Below are 22,637 nucleotides of genomic sequence, written 5' to 3'. Positions count from 1 at the left end.
GATTTACTTAAGAGCATGAAAGGGGACGTTACTGTCATGATAAAAGAATTCAAATGTATTCAGACACACAAAGCAGGGCAATATGGTCTCTCATGTGCATTTAAACCAAGAACCAAAACTGACACACATGGGGCCTGATGCTTTGTAGGAACAGACGTGTGCACACTCACTTCTCAGTTTAAACATCTTCATGGACTAGAGGACGATGGTGACTTTGATCAAAGGGTGGAGTGCAAGGCTGGTGGAATGGCTCTGCTAGCAGGAGGTATGCAGGCAGGTAGTGGAGACACCCTCTCAGGAGGAAGGCAACACAATGCAGGGGTAAAGAAAGCACACCTTGCAGAATAAATCACAAATGTGTTTGCCACATTAAAGCAAACGGGCAGAAAAAAAATCCAAGTACCAACTAAAGTAATAGTGTCAGCAAGATAGCAGATAATGCTAGAAGCAGCAAAAAAAAAAAAAAATTTAGTAAGAGTTAAGCAGCCAAAATCCAGTAATACAGGTTTTCCTAAACAAGAATTCAAGAGAGGGGAGGAAGCATCTTTACTACAGCACACACTGCCCCACATTTTACACTGTGCCAGTTCTGTACTTGTCCTTTTTAGCCTACTTCTATCAGTCTCTCTCGGCTAAAATACATTAGTTACCATGGCAACGATGTCATAGTGTGTAAAACCATTTACTGTCCTTGGAAAGGCATTCATGACAGAGCTGAACAGTAGAATGTTTTTGAAAAGAGAAGGAACAGAGAGCAGTTGGGTAAGAACATGGGGTCTCCAAATCAGGATTTCAAAGTACTCCTCTCCTCTCACATACTGCTTCCCAGAGAGCTTCTGCATGTCATTTTTCCCAAAATCATACAGGGAAGAATACTTTCAGATTATGTAGCCCACATGTGCTTAAAACAAAGTCTCTGATCTAATGTAAGCCACATACAATAGATTCCCTACATTCCACACCAACTTCCATGGGGTTGGGGGGGGGTCTGGGAGGCTACAGAATCAGGGGGGCCACATGCATCAGCTTCTGCTAACACTGAACTTTGTCTTCCAGAGACAGAGCCTAGAGATTTGGACAGAATTTCCTTATTGCCATGAATTAGTAGGACTCTTTTCTTTCCTTTTAATTTCAGGTGAGCAGTATTCATTCACTCCATCAAGAAACCACACTGGGGGCTGGAGAGGTGGCTTAGTGGTTAAGGCACATGCCTATGAAGCCTAAGGACCCCAGTTCGATTCTCCAGGTCCTACGTAAGCCAGATGCACATGGTAGTGCATGTGTCTGGAGTTCGTTTGCAGTGGCTAGAGGCCCTAGCACACCCATTCTCTCTCTCCTTCACTCTGTCTCTAATAATAAATAAAAATAAAATCTTAAAAAAAAAAAAAAGAAGCTTTGTGTCCAGAGGGAGTGTGAACAGCTGGGCTGCATCCTCACTGTGACAGGAAGATACCCATGGAAGCCCACTCGCTGCAGGAAGAGGGACTGGATGGGTCAGAGTAATAAGGCTGTGGGAATAGTACACAGTGAGATAAGAGAATAAGGTGAAAAGTGGATGGACAAATGCAATGTCAAACCAGTGTGACTGTGAAGTGTGGGTTTGCTCCAGCTGTCCCAGCAGTCACTCGAGGTAAGCATTTGTCCACATTGTTATGACCAGCTGCATCAGACCCACCAAGATGGGGCTATACCATTCATTTTGCCCTTGCCCCTTCTGGAACAGAAGTGAAACAAACCGTGAGGCAAACTGTGTGGTGAAGGGAATTTTTACCTACACAGGTGATTAAATCTGAAAGATGACCATCAACTTTTTCCCGTCCTTTTACAAACACTATGCTGATGACTATATGCTAGATGCTCACCATAACACAAGGAGCCTCTTGGACACAAGTTCCTGGATGCTTACCGTAACACAAGGAGCCCTTAGACACAAGGTCATGGTAGCTAACTGCACCCAGTCACAACTAGCAGTGACAAAACAACAGTGGACGTCACTGTGCCATGACCCATGACGATCCCAAGATGCACAGAACACAGAAGAGGTCAAGGAAATGCAGGGCATTATGCATGGGTGTTGAAGTGACTGCAGAAGGCAGGCCCAGATAAAGAGCTTTACAGAAACTGTCAGAATGTCTCATTCAGTGCTTCAGTCTATTATTGGATGGCTACCCTTTTTATCTTCCAGTATCCCTTACAACCACAGTAAGCTAAAAGAAAAGAAAATGCATATGTAATAAAAAAAAAAATTAAGTACTTGGGCTGGAGAGACGGCTTACTGGTTAAGGCATTTGCCTGCAAAGCCTAATTACCTGGGTTCAATGCTCCAATACCCATGTAAAGCCAGATGTACAAAGTGACACATGTACCTGGAGTTCATTTGCAGTGGCTAAACACCCTGCTGTGCCCATTCTCTCTCCCTCTCTCCTTCTCACCCCCCCCACCCACTCTCCTTGCAAAAAAGTATTTTTTTTTTAAGTACTAGAGCTAGAGAAATGGCTTAGCAGTTAACACATTTGACTGCAAAGCCTAAGGACCCAGGTTCAATTCCCAGTACCCACATAAGCCAGATGTACAAGGTGACACATATATCTAGAGTTCATTTGCAGTGGCTGGAGGCCGTGGCACACCCATTCTTTCTATCCCTTCCAAATAAATAAATAAAATATTTTTTTTAATTCAGTACTAAATAATCTGCTTTTTGAATATTTATTTATTTGCAAGCAGAGAGTTACAGAGAGAGAGAGAGTGAAAGCATAGGTGGGTGAGGGCCTCTAGTCACTGTAAATGAACTCCAGAAGCTATGTGCTGCTCTGTGCATCTGGTCTACGTGGGTACTGGGTAACTGAACTCACGTTGTTTGGCTTGGCAGGCAAAGTGCCTTAACCACTGAGCCATCTTTCCAGCCCTGAATCACTGCTTTTTTTTTTTTTTTTTTGTAATGCTAGGCAAACAATCTAATGCTGAGTTACAACCCCAGTCACAAATTTTGTCTTTCAAGAAAGGTGACAATAAATGTTAATTAGCACAAAATGCTTACTGATTGTTACTATGCAGCATGGAGACACGGTCATATCCCTAACTCATAAATCACAAGTCAAAAACCTACTAAGGAAACGTCACTCACTACTTCAAGATCAAGTTACTATAGGAAGGCTGTGCTGATGGTGGCAGCTTGATACACACACCTGTGGAAATTTCAGTAACACAGAACTCCAGGAAATAGCCTTCTTTTATCACATGACTTGTTCTAAATTGTGTGATGTGTGTATGTATTTACATATGTATTAATTACACATGTAGGGGCATACACATGCCACAGTGAACATGTAGAGGGTACAGGACAACCTTGGCATGACAGTTCTCTCCACTTTCCTTTTGAAACAGGGTCTCTTATTTTGCCATTGGGCAGACCTGCAAGCTTCCAGATTATCCTGGTTTTACCTCCCACTGCCTTTGGTGCACTGGGATTACAGACACGTGTGCCAATTTCCATCCAGCTTTATGTGTGCTGGGGAACTGAAGTCAGGTCAGCAGGCTTGCAAGCAAGCGCTTTTAACCACTGAGCCATCTCTCCAGATCCCTAAACTGGTTTTGCTCATTTTTGAGTTCTTGGTTTCTGTGCAGGTGTGAAAAGTGAAGTAACAGGTTTTTAATGTATGAGCTTTATCAGAGGAAGGAAAATACTTCATTAACTGTTAAATGAGTCCAGTTTTATGTTAGCATAACCTGCTATATTAAAGAAAGGTAAAATAAATAATGGGGTTTTCCAATTTTATGTGATCAAAATAAAGCTTGTAGAAGGTTAATCATATGTACAACATCTATTATTATGAAGGTTGCTATAAATGGTTAGAAGTTTGATGTAGGAGATGAAAAGATTTATTTTTGCAGTGATGATACAAATATAAATTTTGTGATGCTAAAAATAATGGTCTTACTTTTCAGATAGCCTATGGAGGAGAAAACTAATTCATAACTGCACTCAAATGAGAGGCTACATCCTACAAAATCCAAAAGAAACTAAGCATAGAAACTAACAAATCACGTTCTTTTACACCCGCTTAAAAAATCTGGTAACTTTTTGTGACAAGGCCAATACTAAAAGACACTTCAACACAGCAGCATATACCTTATTTTTTATCACAATCACCCAGGTTGTAACCTGGTATGGTATTCTGCTATGACCGACAAGTCCTCCCAAGTGTGAGTGCTTTCTGTTCCAAACCCATTAGAAATCTCTAATCAAAGCAGTGAATGGAGCACCAAAATACTTCAAGCTTTTGAGCCTTTAGCCAATTGCAATTATTGAAAATAGGCGTGTGAACAGAAGATGTTGACATGTATCCCAATGAAAGCAAGGGTGGGACTGAGCACATGAACTGACGAGAACTTGAAGAGCATCCAAGTTCCAATTCTGAAATTACATTATGCTTTGTAAGATCTTGACTGACGGCAATCTCTTGATGGGCTCCCAGTTTCCATGGAATTTGTTTGTATTCTGTACAGAACTAAAGTTAAATTGAGAAGACCTAATAATTTTGTGTCATCTAAATCTGACAAATCATTCAAGAGGACCATATGAATAACTTTATTTTTCTAAGTTTCAAATTATTTTTAAAAATTCTTGAAGATAAGAATTTTGAACAAGGGGAAATGATCTGTGAAAATATTTGTGCAAAAATGTTTACATATCTCATTATGAAAAAGCCTGTCAAGGAAGAGCCTCCATTTAGCAGGTGGTTATAAGGGACTTTGCACCTGTAAAAAGAGCTATTTTTAAAATGAGAAATACTGCAGTGAACACACAAATACCAATCAGAGATATCTAGTTCAAATACTAATTAGAAGGAACTATATGTTACCTATGAGAAAACTGAAAAAATTTATTCTACATTAAAAAAAATCAGTGATGTGGGTGTTGGACACAGTAAAAAAAATGACTTAAGGAGAGAGATGTAGCAAAGAGCCAAGTACTACTTTACGTTCTTGCTCAGTCAACAAGAGACTTTGTCTCAGCTGGGCATGGTGGCACATGCCTTTAATCCCATACATATACACGTGTGTGTGTGTGTGTGTGTGTGTGTGTGTGTATGTTTAATTTGAGAGAGGGAGGGAGGGAGGGAGGGAGGGAGAGTGGGTGTGCCAGGGCCTTCAGCCACTGGGAAAAAAAAAAAAGCTCCAGGTGCATATGCCACCTTGTGCTGGTCCTAGAAAATTGAACCTGGGTCCTTAGGCTTCACAGACAAATGCCTTAACTCCTGAGCCATCTCTCCAGCCCAAAATGCATCTTGTTAAATGTAGTATCATTCTTCGATGAATGTCAGAGAGAAATGAAATGTAATTATAAAGGGTTTTTCTCCTTCTCTCATGAGTACTCTGGTACTTACGAATTACACTTGGAGATGCTTTATGCAGTACATAGGAGTGAATGAAAATGAAGGGCATCTCCTCTTGTGTTCAGGGCCATACTTTCTAGTATCTTCCCCGTTACCTTTAAACTATGGAAAAGAAGGCTCACACACAGTAAAACTACTCTGGTCTCCACTTCAGAGCAGAATCATCTGGCAAGGGCTGGTACTTCTTTCTCTTAACTTTTTAAATTTAAATATGTGCAAGGAGAGAGAAAAGGGGAGAGAGGGGAGAGAATGGGCATTCCAAGGTCTCTTGATACTGCAAACAAATTCCAGATGCTTGTGCCACATTGTGCGTCTGGATTTACATGGGTACTGGGGAGACAAACCTGGGCCATCAGGCTTTGCAAGCAAGCACCTTAACCACTGAGCAACCTCTAATAACTAGATCTTCTAACACTTTCCATTGACCTGAGGCCCCAATGCTTCTGAGATTGTTTCTTCCAGAGCACTGGGAAAAAAATCACCACTAGCCAAACTCTGGGGGGACAAATCCCCTACTACACTTAAGTATCAATCAGACAGCTCTGATCCTTGAGGACAGAACTCACTCCTTGCTCAAAATAAGACTCACAGCCGGACATGGTGGTGCAAGCCTTTAATACCAGCACTCAGGAGGCAGAGATAAGAAGGATCATTGTGAGTTTAAGGCCACCTGAGACTACATAGTGAGTTCCAGGTCAGCCTGGGCTAGAGTGAAACCCTACCTCAAAAAAAAAAAAAAAAAGCCTCAGATAGCAATATTGAGCAATGACTACACAAAGGAAAAATGGTGGTCTGTAGGTGTATAAGCAAGTACATTCTTCCCCAATGGTACAACCCAACTGTAGTGTCACAGGATTCAAATGTACACTTGCTACCCAGCCATATATTTTTTTTAAAAAAAGGACACTACTTTATTTCTTAATGATTGAATCCAACCTGATTATGATTCTATCATTTCCACTTAAGACAGAAAGATATAATCTTGCTAACAGTTAAGAGTCTTTTCAGAGTTAAAGCATCATCTGCCTCTAGTAATTAATCAAACTCACTTCTAACTCCCTTCTCAGATCTGTTCTTTTTCATTTTCCTCCTCCTCTGGGGAGATTTACAGATCACAGTCCTGATGGGAGAGGGTTTAATCCAGGCGCCTACATCTAAGCTGTTGCTAGCGTCTGAGAGATGCCTCCTCAATGTCTTTGGTTATAGGCCTGGCTCTGCTGACACAACTGCTCATCACCTCATCAGAGCTTGGGAGTACCTGAAGCCACAATCCCAGCCGGTCTTCAGAGAGATGGAATGCTCTCTTCTATGTCCCTCCACTCTGACCCCTGGCTTCTCAGCCTCTGCACACCCACCCAGGAGAGCAAGGAGGACTGTCATGCTTTCCTCACACCATGCACAGGAGCTGAGGAACAAAGAGGACTGTCATGATTTCCTCACACCATAGGAACTGAGAGGGGACTTGTTTCTGCCTCCATATGCCCAACTGTACAGCACACTGCAAAGTGGTTTCCTTCCAGAGTTCTAGGCAAGCTGAGGGGATTTCATTTCATTGCTTTCCCATACCCACCATGCTCTACTATGAACATCTCAATGACTCCTCAAGCAGAAGCCCCAGGGCATGGAACACTAGATCTCAGTGACTATCCATTTCTGGATCCCTACAAGCTCCTCTCATTAACCCAGGAAGCTATGTCATCCTCCTGGATAGAGGAAAACAGACTTGCAGCCTCCTCCTACACAGTTTATATGCAGTACCTTCCTGGGCTTCTGAGGGCTGGTTCCTAGAAATCCACAGTCATTTTCCACCTAACACAGCCCACTCTTAAATGAAGGCTCAGGCTCACTTCAGTCTCTGAAACATGCTGGAAGGGTCTTTCTGGGACATTAAAAGCTGAACAATGCTGTCCTTGTCTTTGGCCATGTTCTGTCCTCCCCCTGAAGTAACAGTATACTTGTTCTCAATGGGGGGAGGGAGTCCCAGTGTAACAAAAATTCACAGCAAGAGAAATGAAATTGAATACTAGTTCAAAATATTATTCCCACAAACCCAGCTGCTCATGATGCATGATCTCAAAGCTCCAGAACACTCATTAAGGATAAAAGCCTCACATTGACATATCCGTCTTCCAGAAGGCATCATGTGTATATACACATTTAAAACAAAGGCAAAGGGGACCTGGCCTATAGCTTCCCATTCTTGAATTTTTCACATCTAGTGTCTGTAATAGCTATAGATCTTCTTTGGTTAAGTAGAGGTCCACCCACCCTTGCATCAGCATCACTCCAGAACCTCCTACCTCCCTGTGTTTTCTCACTTGAGGGCCTCTTCACCTCCATCCCTCCCTCTCCATTCCTGCTGTGTTCACTCCACATATCCCTGAGAGCTCAGAGCTTCCTGACAGTTCCAATCCAAGCATACACCCCATCCAGCTTGAGTTACACTTTCAACCAACTCAATTGTTTTCCTCAGTTTCTAGAACATCCTGCTCCCTTGACTAGTCAAGATGATACTTAATTCTAAATAAGGCAGGATTGCAGAGTTTGAACCCTACCTGAGACTACATTAGTGAATTCCAGATCACCCTAGGTTACAGTGAGACCCTACCTTGAAAACAAAACTTAAAAAGAAAAGAGGGCTGGAGATATGGCTTAGTATCCCTGTACGATACTTTGTGGCTAGATGGACAAAAAATTACTGTGGATTGAGACCTCCACCAGAACTGGCAGGTTTTCCGTGGTTCCCTGTAGGGCGGTTTTGTGACTTTCTGTAATAACAGAAAAGATGGCCTTGTAACTACTAAGGCTGGGAAGCTGATCAGTGGGTAGAAGTATCCTACAGTCCAGTGCTGGTTTGAACCTTTTCTGGTTTCTTCAAGCCCCTTCTATCCATGTCCTCATCCATATCCTGCCTCACCAACTCCTCTCTCCTTAGCAGAGGGAGCAGGCAATGACAGCATTGGTGTGGGGGCAGAGGTCAGGAGCCTTCTTTCTGCCAGCAGTTCTGGATCTCAGGGGCATGAGAAAACTGTTCTGAGGATGGGACAGGGTCATTTAACCAATGGAAACTAAACTTTAGTCACAGCTGGAGATGTGAGAAACAGGGAAACAGAGGGGTTCAAGAGTTCAATGCTTCTGGGTGCCAGACTCTTCTCCAGGTAACATCTGGCATTGTGGTTTCTCAAGTAAGCATTAATTCTCTTTGCACGGTACTTCTGAATCAACTAGCCATAGTCTTTCCTTTCCAGGAGCTGGCAGAGCTCACAAAGGCCCCTGGTTGTGTTCATTCTACCAGTTTTATAGATCCTTCCCTCGCATCCCTCCTCACTGCTTCCACTGAGTAATTCTCAGCCTGTAAGAGAACAATGTCCAGCCAGACATGGTGGCGCACACCTTCAATCCCGGCACTCAGGAGGCAGAGAGGTAGGTGGATCACTATGAGTTCAAAGCCATCCTGAGACTACATAGTGAATTCCAGGTCAACCTGGGCTAAAGTGAGACCCTATCTCAAAAAAAAAAAAAAAAAAAGAAGTTAAAAAAATAGAACACAATGTCCAAATCTTGCCATATGAAATCAAGAATATATTCAGTAGTGACACACAATGGGAATTTCTTGGTTCACTGTTGCTACAATGAAAAGAAGGGTGAACCATTCTCTGCTTCTGCCCTGACTTGAAGGCAGGTTAAAAATTACAGGCATTGCATTTTCATCCATTTCATAAGGTAGAATCCAAAACATGACTTGTTACCAAAATATTAATTCTAAACCATGGCTCCAAGGATCCCTAAATGTAGAGGGTCTTGGAAATTACCTGCAAGAAGCAACATTTCTTAAGATGCATCTCCATTTAGAAATACTATTGAAAACATGTAAGACCTCCCAACTTGGAAGCTTAAAAATCACCTGCTGCTAAAATGGACAATAGTGACAATGGCATGCAAAAACAGTGACTAGACATGAACAAGCCAGGTCATTACATGACATGGTGACACTGTGTGCCAGCAAAGGGGAAAGTGCATTTTGTCAGGGGCCTGTGACCATCTATATGTAAGGTAGTGATTGTGGTGGTGGTGAAGGGGCAGCAAAAGCCATTTAAATCCTAGACAGCACATGGTTAAGCAAGGAAAAACACCTCACCACCACTTCCCAAAGATCACAATGGCATTTCAGGAGCAGTAAAACACCAGGCAGCCTCCCCTTTCGTTGCTGGAGCTGGCCTATATCCACAGAAAGCGTTCCTACTGCTCTCCACCATGGATACAGTAAATCTGGCATCCAGGTGAGGGCCTGGCAGGGAAGCCATTAATGAGGAACCCCAGTGCTGTTCACAGGCAGCTCGGGAGACTTAATGAATGCCTGACAAACACTGCCTGTTGTGCTGTTGTGTCTTTTGTTACAAAAATGACTAAAGCAGCTCCTCCTGCAACCATGGAAAACATTTGATAAAAGCTTATTCCCTACCATTTTTTTGAAGGACATACAAAGAGAGGCTGGTGGCAAGCTGCTGTATCAAATTCTTACTATATAGGACCTTAAATCTGGGATGGAACTGCCAGTCCTGTGAAGATTCTTTGGATTGTGCTGCAAGGCTGGCCCAATCAGAGGTGGAGAGAAGGCACTCCCGTGGCCAATGGGAGGCCCTTGGCTAAGGCGCTCAGTCTTAGAAGATCCAGATGGGCAGATGGACAGGTGCACAGTAAGTGAGAGTCCACCTTCTCTGGCTCAGAGATGTGGGGGCACAACACCTGAAGCCCTGTCAGCAGCTTTCCTCCAGCCTGGGAAACATTCTCCATGCTCTTCCTGGTCTTATGAGTCAATCTGCACTTTTATAACCTCTCCCTTTGTCTCATCCTCTTTCCCTTTGAAAATTGATGATGATGAAAACCCAATAGCAGAGGGTAAAAACCAACAACTTTCCTAATCACTCTAAAGTTTTAGCAAAAATCCTAAGACACTGATCATTCTGAAAATCCCAAGGTAATTCCTAACCAGCCTAGGACAATTACTAACCTTTAGCCATAAGGGTCAACAGAGAATAAATCTGCAGCCACCAGAAAATGTAGAATGCCCATGAAGATGCCAGCTTAGCACCATGATGGCCAGGAAACAAGCTGCAGGTCCCAGGCTTTGCCTCAGGGCCAATCTAAAGAACTAGCTCCTGCCCATCACTGCTACATGCCACAGGGGACAGATAAAAAGATGGAGCTGTGCAAAGCCTAATGATCCAGGTCCAGTTTCCCAGTACTCATGTAAAGGCACATTCATGCACCATCTAGAGTTTGTTTGCAGTGGCTACATGCCCTGGCACACCATTTATATTCTCTCTCTCTCTCTCTCCCTCCCCTGCACCTTGACTGTCTCTGCTTGCAAATAAATAATAAATAAACAGGGCTGGAAAGATGGTTTAGCAGTTAAGGTGCTTGTATGCAAGGCCAAAGACCCAAGTTCAATTCCTCCAGGACCCATGTAAGCCAGATGCACAAGGCAGCACAAAAGCATCTGGAGTTCATTTGCAACAGTTGGAAGCCCTGGCATGCCCATTCTCTCATTCTCTCATTCTCTCTCTCTCTCTCTCTGCTTATTCCTCTCTTTCAAATTAATATATAAAAATATTTAAATACATAAATGAAATGAAAAAATGGAGCTGGAGCAGCTAATAAGTGTTCTGGCATATATGAGGCCAACAGCCTCTTGAGAAGATAGGACCTTAAATATGGATTTCTAGGGTACTAGTTTTGGCTAAATTGGCAGCTGGATGTATGAACTTAAACACGTTATGAAACTCTCTGACCCCGGGTTTCTCAAGTCAAGTTTCTTTTTTTTTAATATATTTAATTTATTTATTTATTTGAGAGAGAGAGAGAGAGAAAAGACCGAGAAAAACAATGGGCATTCCAGGGCCTCCAGGCACTGCAAACAAACTCTAGACACATGCACCCCCTTGTGCCTCTGGCTTACATGGGTTCTGGGGAATCGAACCAGGGTCCTTTGGCCTTAACCGCTAAGCCATCTCTCCATCCTTCCTTTATACATTTCTAGAGCTTGACTTCATTGTCAAGTCAAGTTTTAACTGGTGGTATAAGGCATCATTTTCTGGAAGCAATTAAGAGCTGCAAATACTCAATGCAAGAAAATGAAGAGAATGGAGTCCTAGCTGAACCTTCACAAATGGATCAAGGAAAGAAAGGACTAGGGGCTGGTAGGAAAGGAGAACCAAAGCCAGAACACATAACCCATATTAATTGCTCAGTGGGTAGAGGCCAGGCTAACCAAGTGTTGGTTCACAACCAGGTATGACAAAGGAAAGCCATGGAGACTGAGGATGGCGTGGAAGACCAGGATCAGGAATCTGGTCTTTCTTTCTGCTGCTACTCGTTGTGTTGTTAGCAAAAAAGGAAAGGGCAAAAGAAACAGCGTTCACATCACTGCTCCTCCATCCTAAAACAGATTGATACCTCCTCACTCCGTCCGGAATCAGTCAGGAATGTAGTTCTACTAAGGTTCACAAAGGACTGTGCAGAAGGACAGGACACTTTGGGGAGGAGACGGTGATAAAAGACAGAGAATGACATTGTTAAGAGTTCACTGATAAGTCAACTCCTCAGCCTTGTGCCTGTAAACAATGAGGTGCTGTGTTTGCATTCTAGATTAAAACTCCACAACACAAGGTGAAACTCTCAAACTCTGAGAGAATCATCAGAGAAACCATGAACAGAAATGAGCACTGTTTCAAATATCCTTGAGTGTTTTATGTATGTGCCAAAGTTAAAATTAAACTGAAAGATGGCTTAGCGGTTAAGCACTTGCCTGTGAAGCCTCAGGACTCAGATTCAATCCCCCAGGACCAACGGAAGCCAGATGTACAAGGTGGTGCATGCATCTGGAGTTCACTTGCAGTGGGTGGAGGCCGCCCTAGCACACCCATTCTCTCTCTTTCTCTCTCAAAGAAATAAATATTTTAAAATATACTTTAAGTAATTGAAATAAAACATTTTAAAATTGATGTTACCTCTAGCTAGATACAATATTTTTATGGAAATGAAGGCATTTGTTGGTGCTTATATGCCTTTTCAAAAGAATTTAAACTGGACAGGATTTCATAATACAGACTCAATAACTTTTTCAGAAGGATTGAGAAAAGTACCCTGGGTTTCGTTGTGGGAAAGGAGGCCTAGTTCATTTTCAATTTTCCATTAAAGCCCTACTTTTCAATATAAAGCAGATGGACTCCTTACACAACTCTTAAAAAGCATACTATTTTGGGGATCTCAAAGATGGAAGCTCTGAAGACCATGAAAGAGTTTGAATTCATCAGATAAAATCCCACAAGCACATTCAAAAGGTACAGGTATTTAGAAAACTCTACCATGCCAGGTAAGAGGTCTTCCAGTGACGGGGGCTCCTCCTTACTCTCTAGAGATTATCTCTCCCACTTTCCACTGCTGGGGGTGAGACTGACTCCCTGCACTTGCTTCGTTCTATCTTCCGCCAGCTGCCCCTTTCTCTATTCTCACTGCTCTTTCCAGCTACAGAAAAGGCTTCAAAGTGTTCAGTCCTGCCTGGTCTTCCTACTGTGATCAGCATGAGGCCTGGGAATATGCATTCCAGCAGGTACTCTGGAATTGCTACACTACTGCTCCTTTCCTATCCTGAGAAGACCTGGTTCAATAATCTCTGTTTGCTATCCTGCAAGGGGATATGAGGGACAGGAAGGTGGGTGACTGCTGACCATGCACCACCTGTGTGGTCCTGGGCTGGAAGCTGCTGAGTCCAGTCCCTCCCTCATGGATGACAATCTCTTTTAAGAGATGGAACAAGGGCTAGAAAGATGGCTTCACAATTAAGGTGCTTGCCTGCAAAGCCAAAAGACCCACATTCAATTCCCTAGTACCCATGTAAAATCAGGTATCTGGAGTTCATCTGCAATGGCAAGAGGACCTGGCACACCCATTCTCTATCTGCTTCTCTCTCCTCTCAAATAAATAAATAAAATATTTTAAAATAGAGAGATGGAACAAATTTAGAGTAAAAGCATAGGTAGAGCCAGATCACCTTAGCTCTGGCCCCTTGCAGCTGTGGGGTGCTGATCAAATCACATAACCTCTGTGCTTCCTCATTTTTTAAGAGGGAATAATGACAACACAGTGGCCATCACACAGTAGTGCTGGTGTTGTGCTAGTAAATCACCCGCATAGTAACCCTGACACACTCAGCAATTGCTCACAAGTTAGTGTAAAAGCCAGTACCCCGTCCCACAGCTGACTCCTTCTGCATCACAAGTCAGGCTACATGAGTTGACCAGGAGTGATAACCAAGTGCTGATGGAGCCCAGAGGGAGGAGTGAAGAGGGGCAGAGGTGAGTCCTGAGTGAACACATCAGAAGTGAGGTTTCTACAGTGAAATAAAGGTGCTTATGTGTCCTCAATATGATATACAAATAACTGCAAAGCAAGGGTGAGGTGGCAGGGAATGAGGTGCCACAGCTTAGGGGCAAAGCAGAAGTTTAGGGGGGTCACACAGAGGGGCTCCCTGTACTAGCTGTGTGGTAATGTACAAGTTACTTTACAGCTCTGTGCCTCAATCTCCTCATGTGACTAATGGGGTAATACTATGCCTGCTGCATGAACGATTAATGTATGATTAAGTGCATTGTTGTTTGTAAAGCAAATTATTGTTTGTAAACTCAAGCCTCCAGGGTTGGTAAGAGGTTGGTGCTCTTACTTACATGACATAGGCAGTGAAGACTGCCTGTGGTATGCTGTGTGTTTTTATACCATCAAAGATGGGGGACAGGAATAATACAAGACCAGAAAAAGCTTCCTGAACTAAGAGGAAAGCTCAGCCTTTCCTACACTGTGGTAATGAGAACAGTGAACAGGCACTCAGTATCTTCTGCCTAAACAATAAGGTGTTGTTCGAGGCCATGGGTACACAAGGGCAGAATGTTGTCTCTGCTTCCTAAGAACACTCAAGGGTCTGGGGAGATGACTTGATGGGTAAAGCACTTGCCAGGCAAGCGTGAGGGTCTGAGTTCAGATTCCCAGCACCCACATAAATACCAGAAAGGTGTGGTGCCCTACCTATAATCCCAGTGTTCAGGAGGCAGGAACAAGGAAATCGTGAGGCAAGCTGGTTTCCTAGAATAGCCGAATAGAGCTCTAGGTTCAAGTGACAGACCATGTCTCAATAATGGCAGGCTAGGAAGATCGCTCAGTGGTCAAAGGCACTTACTCAAAAGCTGATGGCCTGGGTTCAATTCCCCAGTACTCATGTAAAGCCAAGCTCACAAAGTAGTGCATGTTTGAAGTTTGTTTGCAGAGGCAAAAGGTCCTGGCATACCCACACTTACCCCCCAAATGATTTTTTTTTTAATTTGAGACAGAGAGAGAGGGAGAAAAAGAGAAAGAGAGAATGGGTACACCAGGTCCTCTAGCCACTGCAAACAAACTCCAGATGCATGCACAACCTTGTGCATCTGGCTTATGTGGGACCTAGAGAATCAAACCTGGCTCCTTAGGCTTCACAGGCAAGCACCTTAACCACTAAGCCATCTCTCTAGCCCCCAAATAAATATTTTTTTAAAAAAATAAAATAAGTAAGGTGGACAGTCATCAAGGAAGACATCTGATGTTATACTCTGGTCTCCACACACACATGCACACCTGCACTTATCACACAGACACACAGACATACACACACAGACCAACCAACCAACCAATGTGCCCTTCCCATCCTTTGTGAGGCACACTGCAGGCCATTCGGAAGCAGCTGAGAGAATGGGAAGTACTCTAGTCCAAACATTACAACTCGGAGTCTTACAAACATTGTTAAAGTTTCATGAGTCAGTAAGCATTATCTTTTCTTCCCACGTTTTATTGGGCCATAAATCCAGTTCAATTTATATCCCTCTAGGATTACTGCGTCCTAATCAAGTCCAGAGTGTCACTTACTCTTAAATTCTGCACTGCATGTCACCCAAGTTCATCTAGATAATGCTATTCAGGCTACTTATGTATTTTAGGAGCTAAAAATTAGATTTGCTCAACTAGAAACACTCAAAAATGATTATATTCTTCTAAATAACCCAAATCACTTTTCTCCTATACCCCCCCCCCCAATCAAGTGGACAACAGTCTTCTGATTTTGCAGTTCCTTCCTTGCTACAAAGCCAGGATACATTCTAAAGTCAAACTCAAGGGATTCAATTGTAAATAGGTTACAATTCTGGTTGTCCAACTAAAACAAAGAAACTCTTTCACAAGACTGACTTCAGAATGCTTTTAGTGTTTCTGTTCAGGAATAAAGAGTCTGCATTTCTTAGGAAGACTTGCTAAAAATGCTGCTTTCAATTGCAAAATATAACCAAATTTCCTACCTTCCTTTACAATTCTTGATCCAGAAATGACAAATCATCCAAATTTCTAAAATATTCAAAATTTCTTTTGATATACACAATACATGTCCATCCTCCCTTCCCTAAAGGATAAAAGGGCTCATACATGTATGTGGCTATTTGTGGATATGTACAGACATGGGCATGAACTAATAGCAGCAGCTTTTCCTGAGTAGTTCACATTGTCAATTCATGGAGTCTCCACTGAAAGAAAGGTCCCATCACACAGCTGGGATAGTCAACCTGCACCCTAATTCCACACTCTGAACCTTACTATACCCTGAGCTAAAAGGCTCAAACCCTGGTGTCTTGGGCACCTTGGTCAAGTCACTCATCCTGTCCAGATCTCAATTTTCCCCCACAAGTAAAATGAATGCACTGGACCACCTATTTCCAGGATTCCGGGTTGCTTGAACAATTTTACAAGCAGGATCCTTATGATCAGCAGACTGAAGTTTCTATTCCTCTCATACCTACTGCAGCCCTGGTCAGGGCCTGCCTGTCTCCTGAACGGTGAAAGCACTGTTCATTGTAGCCATAGCTGCTCTTTTTTGTTTGTTTATTTTCAAGGCACTCTAGCCCAGGGTCATCTGAAACTTCCTCTATAGTTCGAGACTGGCCAGGATTTCACAATGATGCTCCTACCTCTGCGATTAAAGGCCTACACCACCAAGCCTGGCTCCTTTCTGTTGTTTCTACTAATATACTACTCTCTTCAGGGGACCAAATCAGTGGCTTCAAGTATTCCTTAATTTCTCTCATTTTAAAATTTATTTATTTGAGAGAGATGGGAGAGAGGCAGAAGGGGAGAGGAAGAGAATGGGCACACCAGGGCCTCCAGCCAGTGCAAACGAACTCCAGCTACATGCGCCACCTGGTACATTTGGCTTAGGAGGGTACTGGGGAACAGAGCCTCGAACTGGGGTCCTCAGGTTTCACAGGCAAGTGCTTAACCTCTAAACCATCTCCCCAGCCCTCAATTTCTCTTTTCTGTTTCAACCTCTTTCACTCTATCACTAGTTCCACACTTTCCATGGAGACCCTCATTTTTCTGTTTCTAGAAATCTCTCTCTCTCTCTCTCTCTCTCTCTCTCTCTTTCTCTCTCTCTGAATGGGTTATGCCCACCTTTGGTCAAATAATAATTATTAAAATACAAATCAGGTCAAAGCCACAGCTGCAGGAGTTACTTGGGATAAACTGCTTCAAGAACCTTCACTTTCTCCCCCAACACTGTCTCATCCTTTTGTCCCTCTCTCCCTCTCTCCATCTAGTTCTGAATCAGCTGCAGCATCCCAAGCAGTCTGTGTGTTGTGTGTGTATTCACATTCTAGGCTATTCCTTCTGCCACAGTGGCCAGCCCACAACATTCAGCTCACTGACTCCTGCTCCCAGACACCTCCTCCAAGCCTTTTGTGTTGGCCTGGCAGCCCCAAATTCCTGTCTTTCTGCTGGGTTCATGCTCCCTTTTGAGGAGTTGCTTGTTGTTCATTTGTTAGGAGAGGGCACTGACCTTGCTATGTAGCCCTGGGGAGCCCTGAACTCATGATCATACTCCCTGTTGCATGTTCTCTTTTACCCTGTGTGAACCGGAGAATAACAACATTCATGACAGCGGTGGAGGACTTCTTGGTTTCCCTGTCAAGCTAGCAAGTATCACCTCCTCAACATCTTTTGCACAGAAAGCATCTAAATGTGTAGTAAACAGTAAGTGCAATGATTGAGTAAATAGTTTAATGAGTCATCAACTCACACAGACCTACCTGTGGACCACTAAAGAACTTGGGTTAATCATAGAGTGAAACCATTTCCAGTAACAACATGCTTTGCTTTTCTGGCTTCAAATTTTATTTTTATTTCCCACATATAAATGAGGAACTGAATGGAGTAACAGGCAGAGATGAATATTTTATTTTTGGATATAAAGTTCCATCTCAATTTCCAAAATATTTCTGCCCCTCCCTCCTTATGGCACCTAATTTATTTTGATTGTTATCATCATTAAATCCATAGCTAGTATTCTGAACACTGCCTAGTGACTTAGGGCAAGGACACTGGGACCAAAGTAATTTGACCTGATCTTGACTTGCCACTTAGTTTCTATAAAACCATGGGTTAGTTACTTAGGTTCCTAAAACTTACACAACATCCCTTCTGTAAAATGGTGATTATGAGTAAAACCACTTATTATGACTGCAAAGATCATAGCTTAGTGATAGATAACACACAGTAAACACTCTACAAATGTTGGCTATTGTTTATTATTTTTATCTCCTCTAGTAGACTGTGAACTCCTGAGAAGCAAGGACTGAAAACATACTCCTTTTCATGGCACCATTTCCCTAACTCCTTGCACAAAAGGAATTTACCATCCTGGTAGAATTAAGGAAAAGAGAGAAAGTTCCATTTCCAACTAAAACTGTAACTACTAGGAAAAAAAATGTTGTGTCAGTGAGTAGACCGGAATACACAGTAAGTATAATCCTATAACCTCAGCAAAAATATATTATGTGCTTCTTGCAACCTTATCCAGGCTATGAGGCCCTCATCCTTACTGGCATCACAATGTGCCATTTTCTTAAAGATATTAACAAAAGATATTACTGCAATTTGTAAGGATCCTCCTACCCACTTTGGGAGTCTATAGAATCATCAAATAAAAACTAGGCCAATAAAGGTGCTTCTAGGATAAAAGAACCACATCAAAGTCCACATAGCAAGCATCAGATGGCTCCATGACAAGGGATTACCAAATGAGAAGTGGCCCCTTGAAATGACAAAAAGCCAGGGTTTTGAAACATGCTGAAGATGAAAACACCTGAGCTTATAAAATGGAAAGAACAAACGCAGTGATGGGTGTTGGCTGTGTTTCTATTTAATTTTATTCCCATCAGCTTCCAAGCTTTGTAAGGACAAGGATATGCCTTGTTAAGTGGCAATGTTTGCAAAGCTATTCACCAAAAATACATTTCTTCCTGTCCTTTCCTCTGAGCACATGGCTAACCTACATTTCTTAGACTTTCTTGCAATTAGATGTGGTCATATAACTAACCCTCACCTTAAGACTTAGTGGAGGTGAGATGTGTTATGTTCAGGCCAAAATGTTTTAGTTCACTTTGGGTACAGCTCCCTCCACTCCCTCTTTTGGCCCCACCAATCTGCCAGGTGAAACAGGTACAATGGAAGACTATGGCATGACAGGGAGCATGGGACTCAGAATCACTGCATAAAAGAAAGCAATCAAACGATCAGACACACATTTGAGACTATTATACCACCAAGAGCAAGGATAAATATCTACTGCTGTAGGGCTATTATTTGTTATAGCTGCTAACATCAGTAGCTCATTTAAAGATGGCAGATGATGGAGACCCACCAAGAACCTAACTCACGTTTGTTGCTCACGCAATGAAACCACTGAGAACTAAGTAAGGTAGGACCTGGTAGGAAACAGGCGAGTGAGCTTTGGAACAGCCCAGAGACCTGCCAATGAAATTTGAAAACAAAACTGGAGGTATGTGGACTTGTTTGGAAGGAACATTCAGGAAAAGCTTCATGGAAGACAAATTTGTGCTGGGCCCAGAAGGTAACAAGGACTTTGAGCAAATCTGATGGGGATGGAGACTTCAGATTCAGGGAGAATAGAGCAAGCACATTTGTTCACATTCGACCTTATCATTAAGTCTCTTTACTGTGCAGTGGCTTTCCTTTCTGGGTCTGGCATCAACAAGCAAGTCTTTGTTTTTACGGAACACTCTTTAACCCAAAGCCTTCTTGTTTTAATGTAAAAAGTTCCAGAAGTCAATGTTTAAAGCATCTTAACTCTTTTCTGATAAAATTGTTGAAGAACAAACTTGAGTCAGTTGTGTCACCTACAAGTTGAGAAGCCACTCTCAGAATCAGTGGTGCTAGCCTAACTTTTGACATTATGAGTTTATAATAAGCTCATGTCAGTGGCTTACAAAACTGAACATTATGCCTGAGATTTATCTTAACATTTCCACTTTAAGAGGAATATCAGATGGTTCAGAATTCTGTATGTCCTGTTCAAAGCTAAGTGCCCCAAAGCCTCAAAGTTAAACCACTTCCTCCAAAAGTCTGTGAATCCCTTCATCAGAACCACAGTGGTACCCATGGGGCAGGAGCAGGGGAGAGAGACAGTACAAAGGGTGGAAAGTATTACAGTTGCTTGGGTGGGGAGAGGAAGGATGTGGGATCTGAAGGCTACCTTGAAGCAGGCAAGTCCTGTCTCTAGTGGTCTTCCAAATGTCAACTCAACACTGCTTTATCCATGTCCCCGGTTACTTATTTAAATATAAGGGCAATCAGGGGCAGTTCAGAGTCCATTTCAAAAGACTTTAGACTTGAGAGAAGTCAGGCTGCCTCACTCTTGTTAAACCATTTAACTCTGATTCAGAAAAAAAAAAAAAACACAATTCCTCTGACCCCCTCACTAATTTACCATCTCCCTAACAGAGAGGAGGGAGTGAGGGAGGAGGGGAGGCTGCCTGAAAAGTAAAGCAACTCCTAAAACCTGTGGACTAATTTCCCTCTTAAATCTAAGAAACATTGCAGCTGCCAGTCAACACAACACTGGTCTGTGAACACAGCAAAATGCCGGCACCTGCCACTAGGGAGGTGGGAGGAGGGGGTTTCAATTTTTGGTAAATGTGGCTGGAGAGACTGAGGAGATCAACTGTTTTCGTCAGAAAGAAAGGGAAGCCCCAGGGAAGAGAAGCAAGGAGCATGGTGCCCCTCGGTACTTTGTGTCTGTCTCCACTCTATGAACTGAAAAGGTTCTTTGTGTGTGATACACACACACACACACATACACTGATTTATTGGAGGAAGGAGGGGCAAAATGGGAGATTTTATTATCCCTCTTCCCAGGGAGTCCCAGCAAATCCCTCCAGGGCCCAAGCTTGGTGGCCTCTTTCCTAGACCAGTCCCCACCGCCTGTCGTCGCTGAGATAAGAGAGGGGAGGAGACCAAACAAAACCAGCCCAGCCGTGGATCTAGGGAAGTCGGGAGGAAATCCAGCGAGTGAGTGAAGGGAGGAGAAAGGAGCTTGAGAGAATAAGAGGTGGAGGGCAGAGGAAGAGGAGACCAGGCTGGGTCACAGGGGAAAGGGAAAAGGGGACGGGGTGGGTGGGCGGTGGCACAGGAAGGGTGAAGGGGAGGATAGGGGGAAGTGCAAGGGAGGTGCCAGAAATAGGCTGGAGGATGCGCCGGGGAAGACGAGGGAAGCCGAGGGTGGAGGCCGAGAGGTGGAGGAGTGGGGCAGCGTTTGGGTGGGGAGGGAAGCAGCACGGGGCATCAATTATTAAGTGATTACATCATCCCTGACATTAAAACAACACACACAGCCCGGGTCCCCGCGGGGGGCCCCCGAAAGAAGGGCGTGGGCGGAGTCTGGGCCAGCCTCACCCCCAAGCCAATTCCTATTTTTCACCCGGCGCCCACCGGCGGGCGAGGAAATGGAGACCCCCACACCCACCCACCCGGGGCCCGCACTCCCCCGAGACCGCTCCCCGCACGACGGTCCGGCTTCGCGGGGAAGCCCCCGAGCGTGGTGGCCCAGGCGCCCCGGAGGCGACGGGACCGCAGCGCGGCGAGGCAGCCCCGTGCGGGGGCGCCGGGCGGGCGTCTCCGCAGCATCCCCGCGGCGCGGCGCATCCATCCCCCGCCGCGCATCCGCGACCGCTTACCTGTGCGGCGCTCAAGCTCCGGAGCCCATTCACATGGTCCTCCCCGCCCTCCTCCGGTGGCTCCGCGGCGGGCCCGGGAGCCGGTGGGCCTCGCGCAGCGCCGAGGGGGCGGCACCGGGTGTCCCCGGCCCGGCGGCCCGATCCGGCCCTGGAGCGGGCGGCGGCGATGGCTTTGTGTGCGCGCCGGGGAGTCCGCGAGGCGCCCCGGGAGGAAGCGCGGCGCTCGGCGGAGGACGCCCGGTTCCGAGGGCAGACTCGCCTCAGCTCCCGAGGCCGGGCGGCGGGCGGGTCTCGGCGGCCTTCTGTCGCGGCGACCCCTCCTCCTTCTTCTTCTTCTCCTCTCGCGGCAGCCCCCTCCCCGCCGGCTCCGCTCCTGACAGATGGCGCAACTGCAACGACGCGCCGCCGCCGCCGCGGCTGCTCGCAGCTAACTCTCGTTCAACCAGGCTCCGGCTCTTCAGAGCCTGAGGGCAGCGAGGGGGCGGGACGCGGCGCCAGACGGGCAGGTCGCATCGCCCTATCAGAGAGCTTCTAGGGAGCTGAGGGGTCGCTACCATTGGTGAGCGAGACGTGTGGGGGCGGGGCCTCCGGGTGGGTCGCGCGTTACTGTGGCAGCGGGCATTCTGGTGCGCGTGCAGGGTGCAGGAGGATGCGAGGTTGGTGAGGGGCTTGCGGGAATGTCTGGAGGACTGAGTTGTGAGTTGTTTAGGTTGGAGCCGGGCAGACGGTAGGAGGATGAGTGGCTTTGTACTCTCTGCTAGAAACTGGCACTTGCCATTCCCTCCTAGTCTCGGAACCTGCCTGGAGAAAGGGCTGTGCAGCCTTTGCATTTGGAGAGTGGGAGGAAATACTGGGAAGGTCTTACGGTTGTGACCGCAAACTAAGGGAAATAAATGTGCAGAACAAAGTAGAAACCCATTACGGTAACTGGAAAAGCCGAGGAGAAACCTGCAAGCGGGCAACGACTAAGAAGAAATTAATATTTTAATAGTTCCATACTTTTGTGGGCACCCATATATGTTTCCTTTGGAACAAAAATCTGGAGGAAAGATTGCTGAAATGAAAAGTGCAGGCAAAGAAGAAAGTCAAAATCACAAGAGTCGGGCTGGGAAGATGGCTCAGCGTTTCAAGGCGCTCGTTT

General features: G+C 44.6%; 1 protein-coding gene across 1 annotated transcript in view; it reads right to left on the bottom strand.

The window, feature by feature from the left end:
• The window catches only part of Fyn (FYN proto-oncogene, Src family tyrosine kinase), a 207,786-nt gene extending 186,184 nt beyond the window's left edge, over positions 1-21,602 (bottom strand). The window contains exon 1 of the mRNA XM_004660642.2: positions 21,497-21,602. The gene's annotated coding sequence lies outside the window, so the exon portion shown is untranslated. The remainder of the gene's footprint in view (positions 1-21,496) is intronic.
• Positions 21,603-22,637: the final 1,035 nt, after the last annotated feature.

The sequence above is a fragment of the Jaculus jaculus genome, chromosome 7, assembly GCF_020740685.1.
Source record: "Jaculus jaculus isolate mJacJac1 chromosome 7, mJacJac1.mat.Y.cur, whole genome shotgun sequence".
NCBI lineage: Eukaryota > Metazoa > Chordata > Mammalia > Rodentia > Dipodidae > Jaculus > Jaculus jaculus.
The sequence above is the reverse complement of the archived record's forward strand: the minus strand, read 5'-3'. Positions and strand labels throughout refer to the sequence as shown.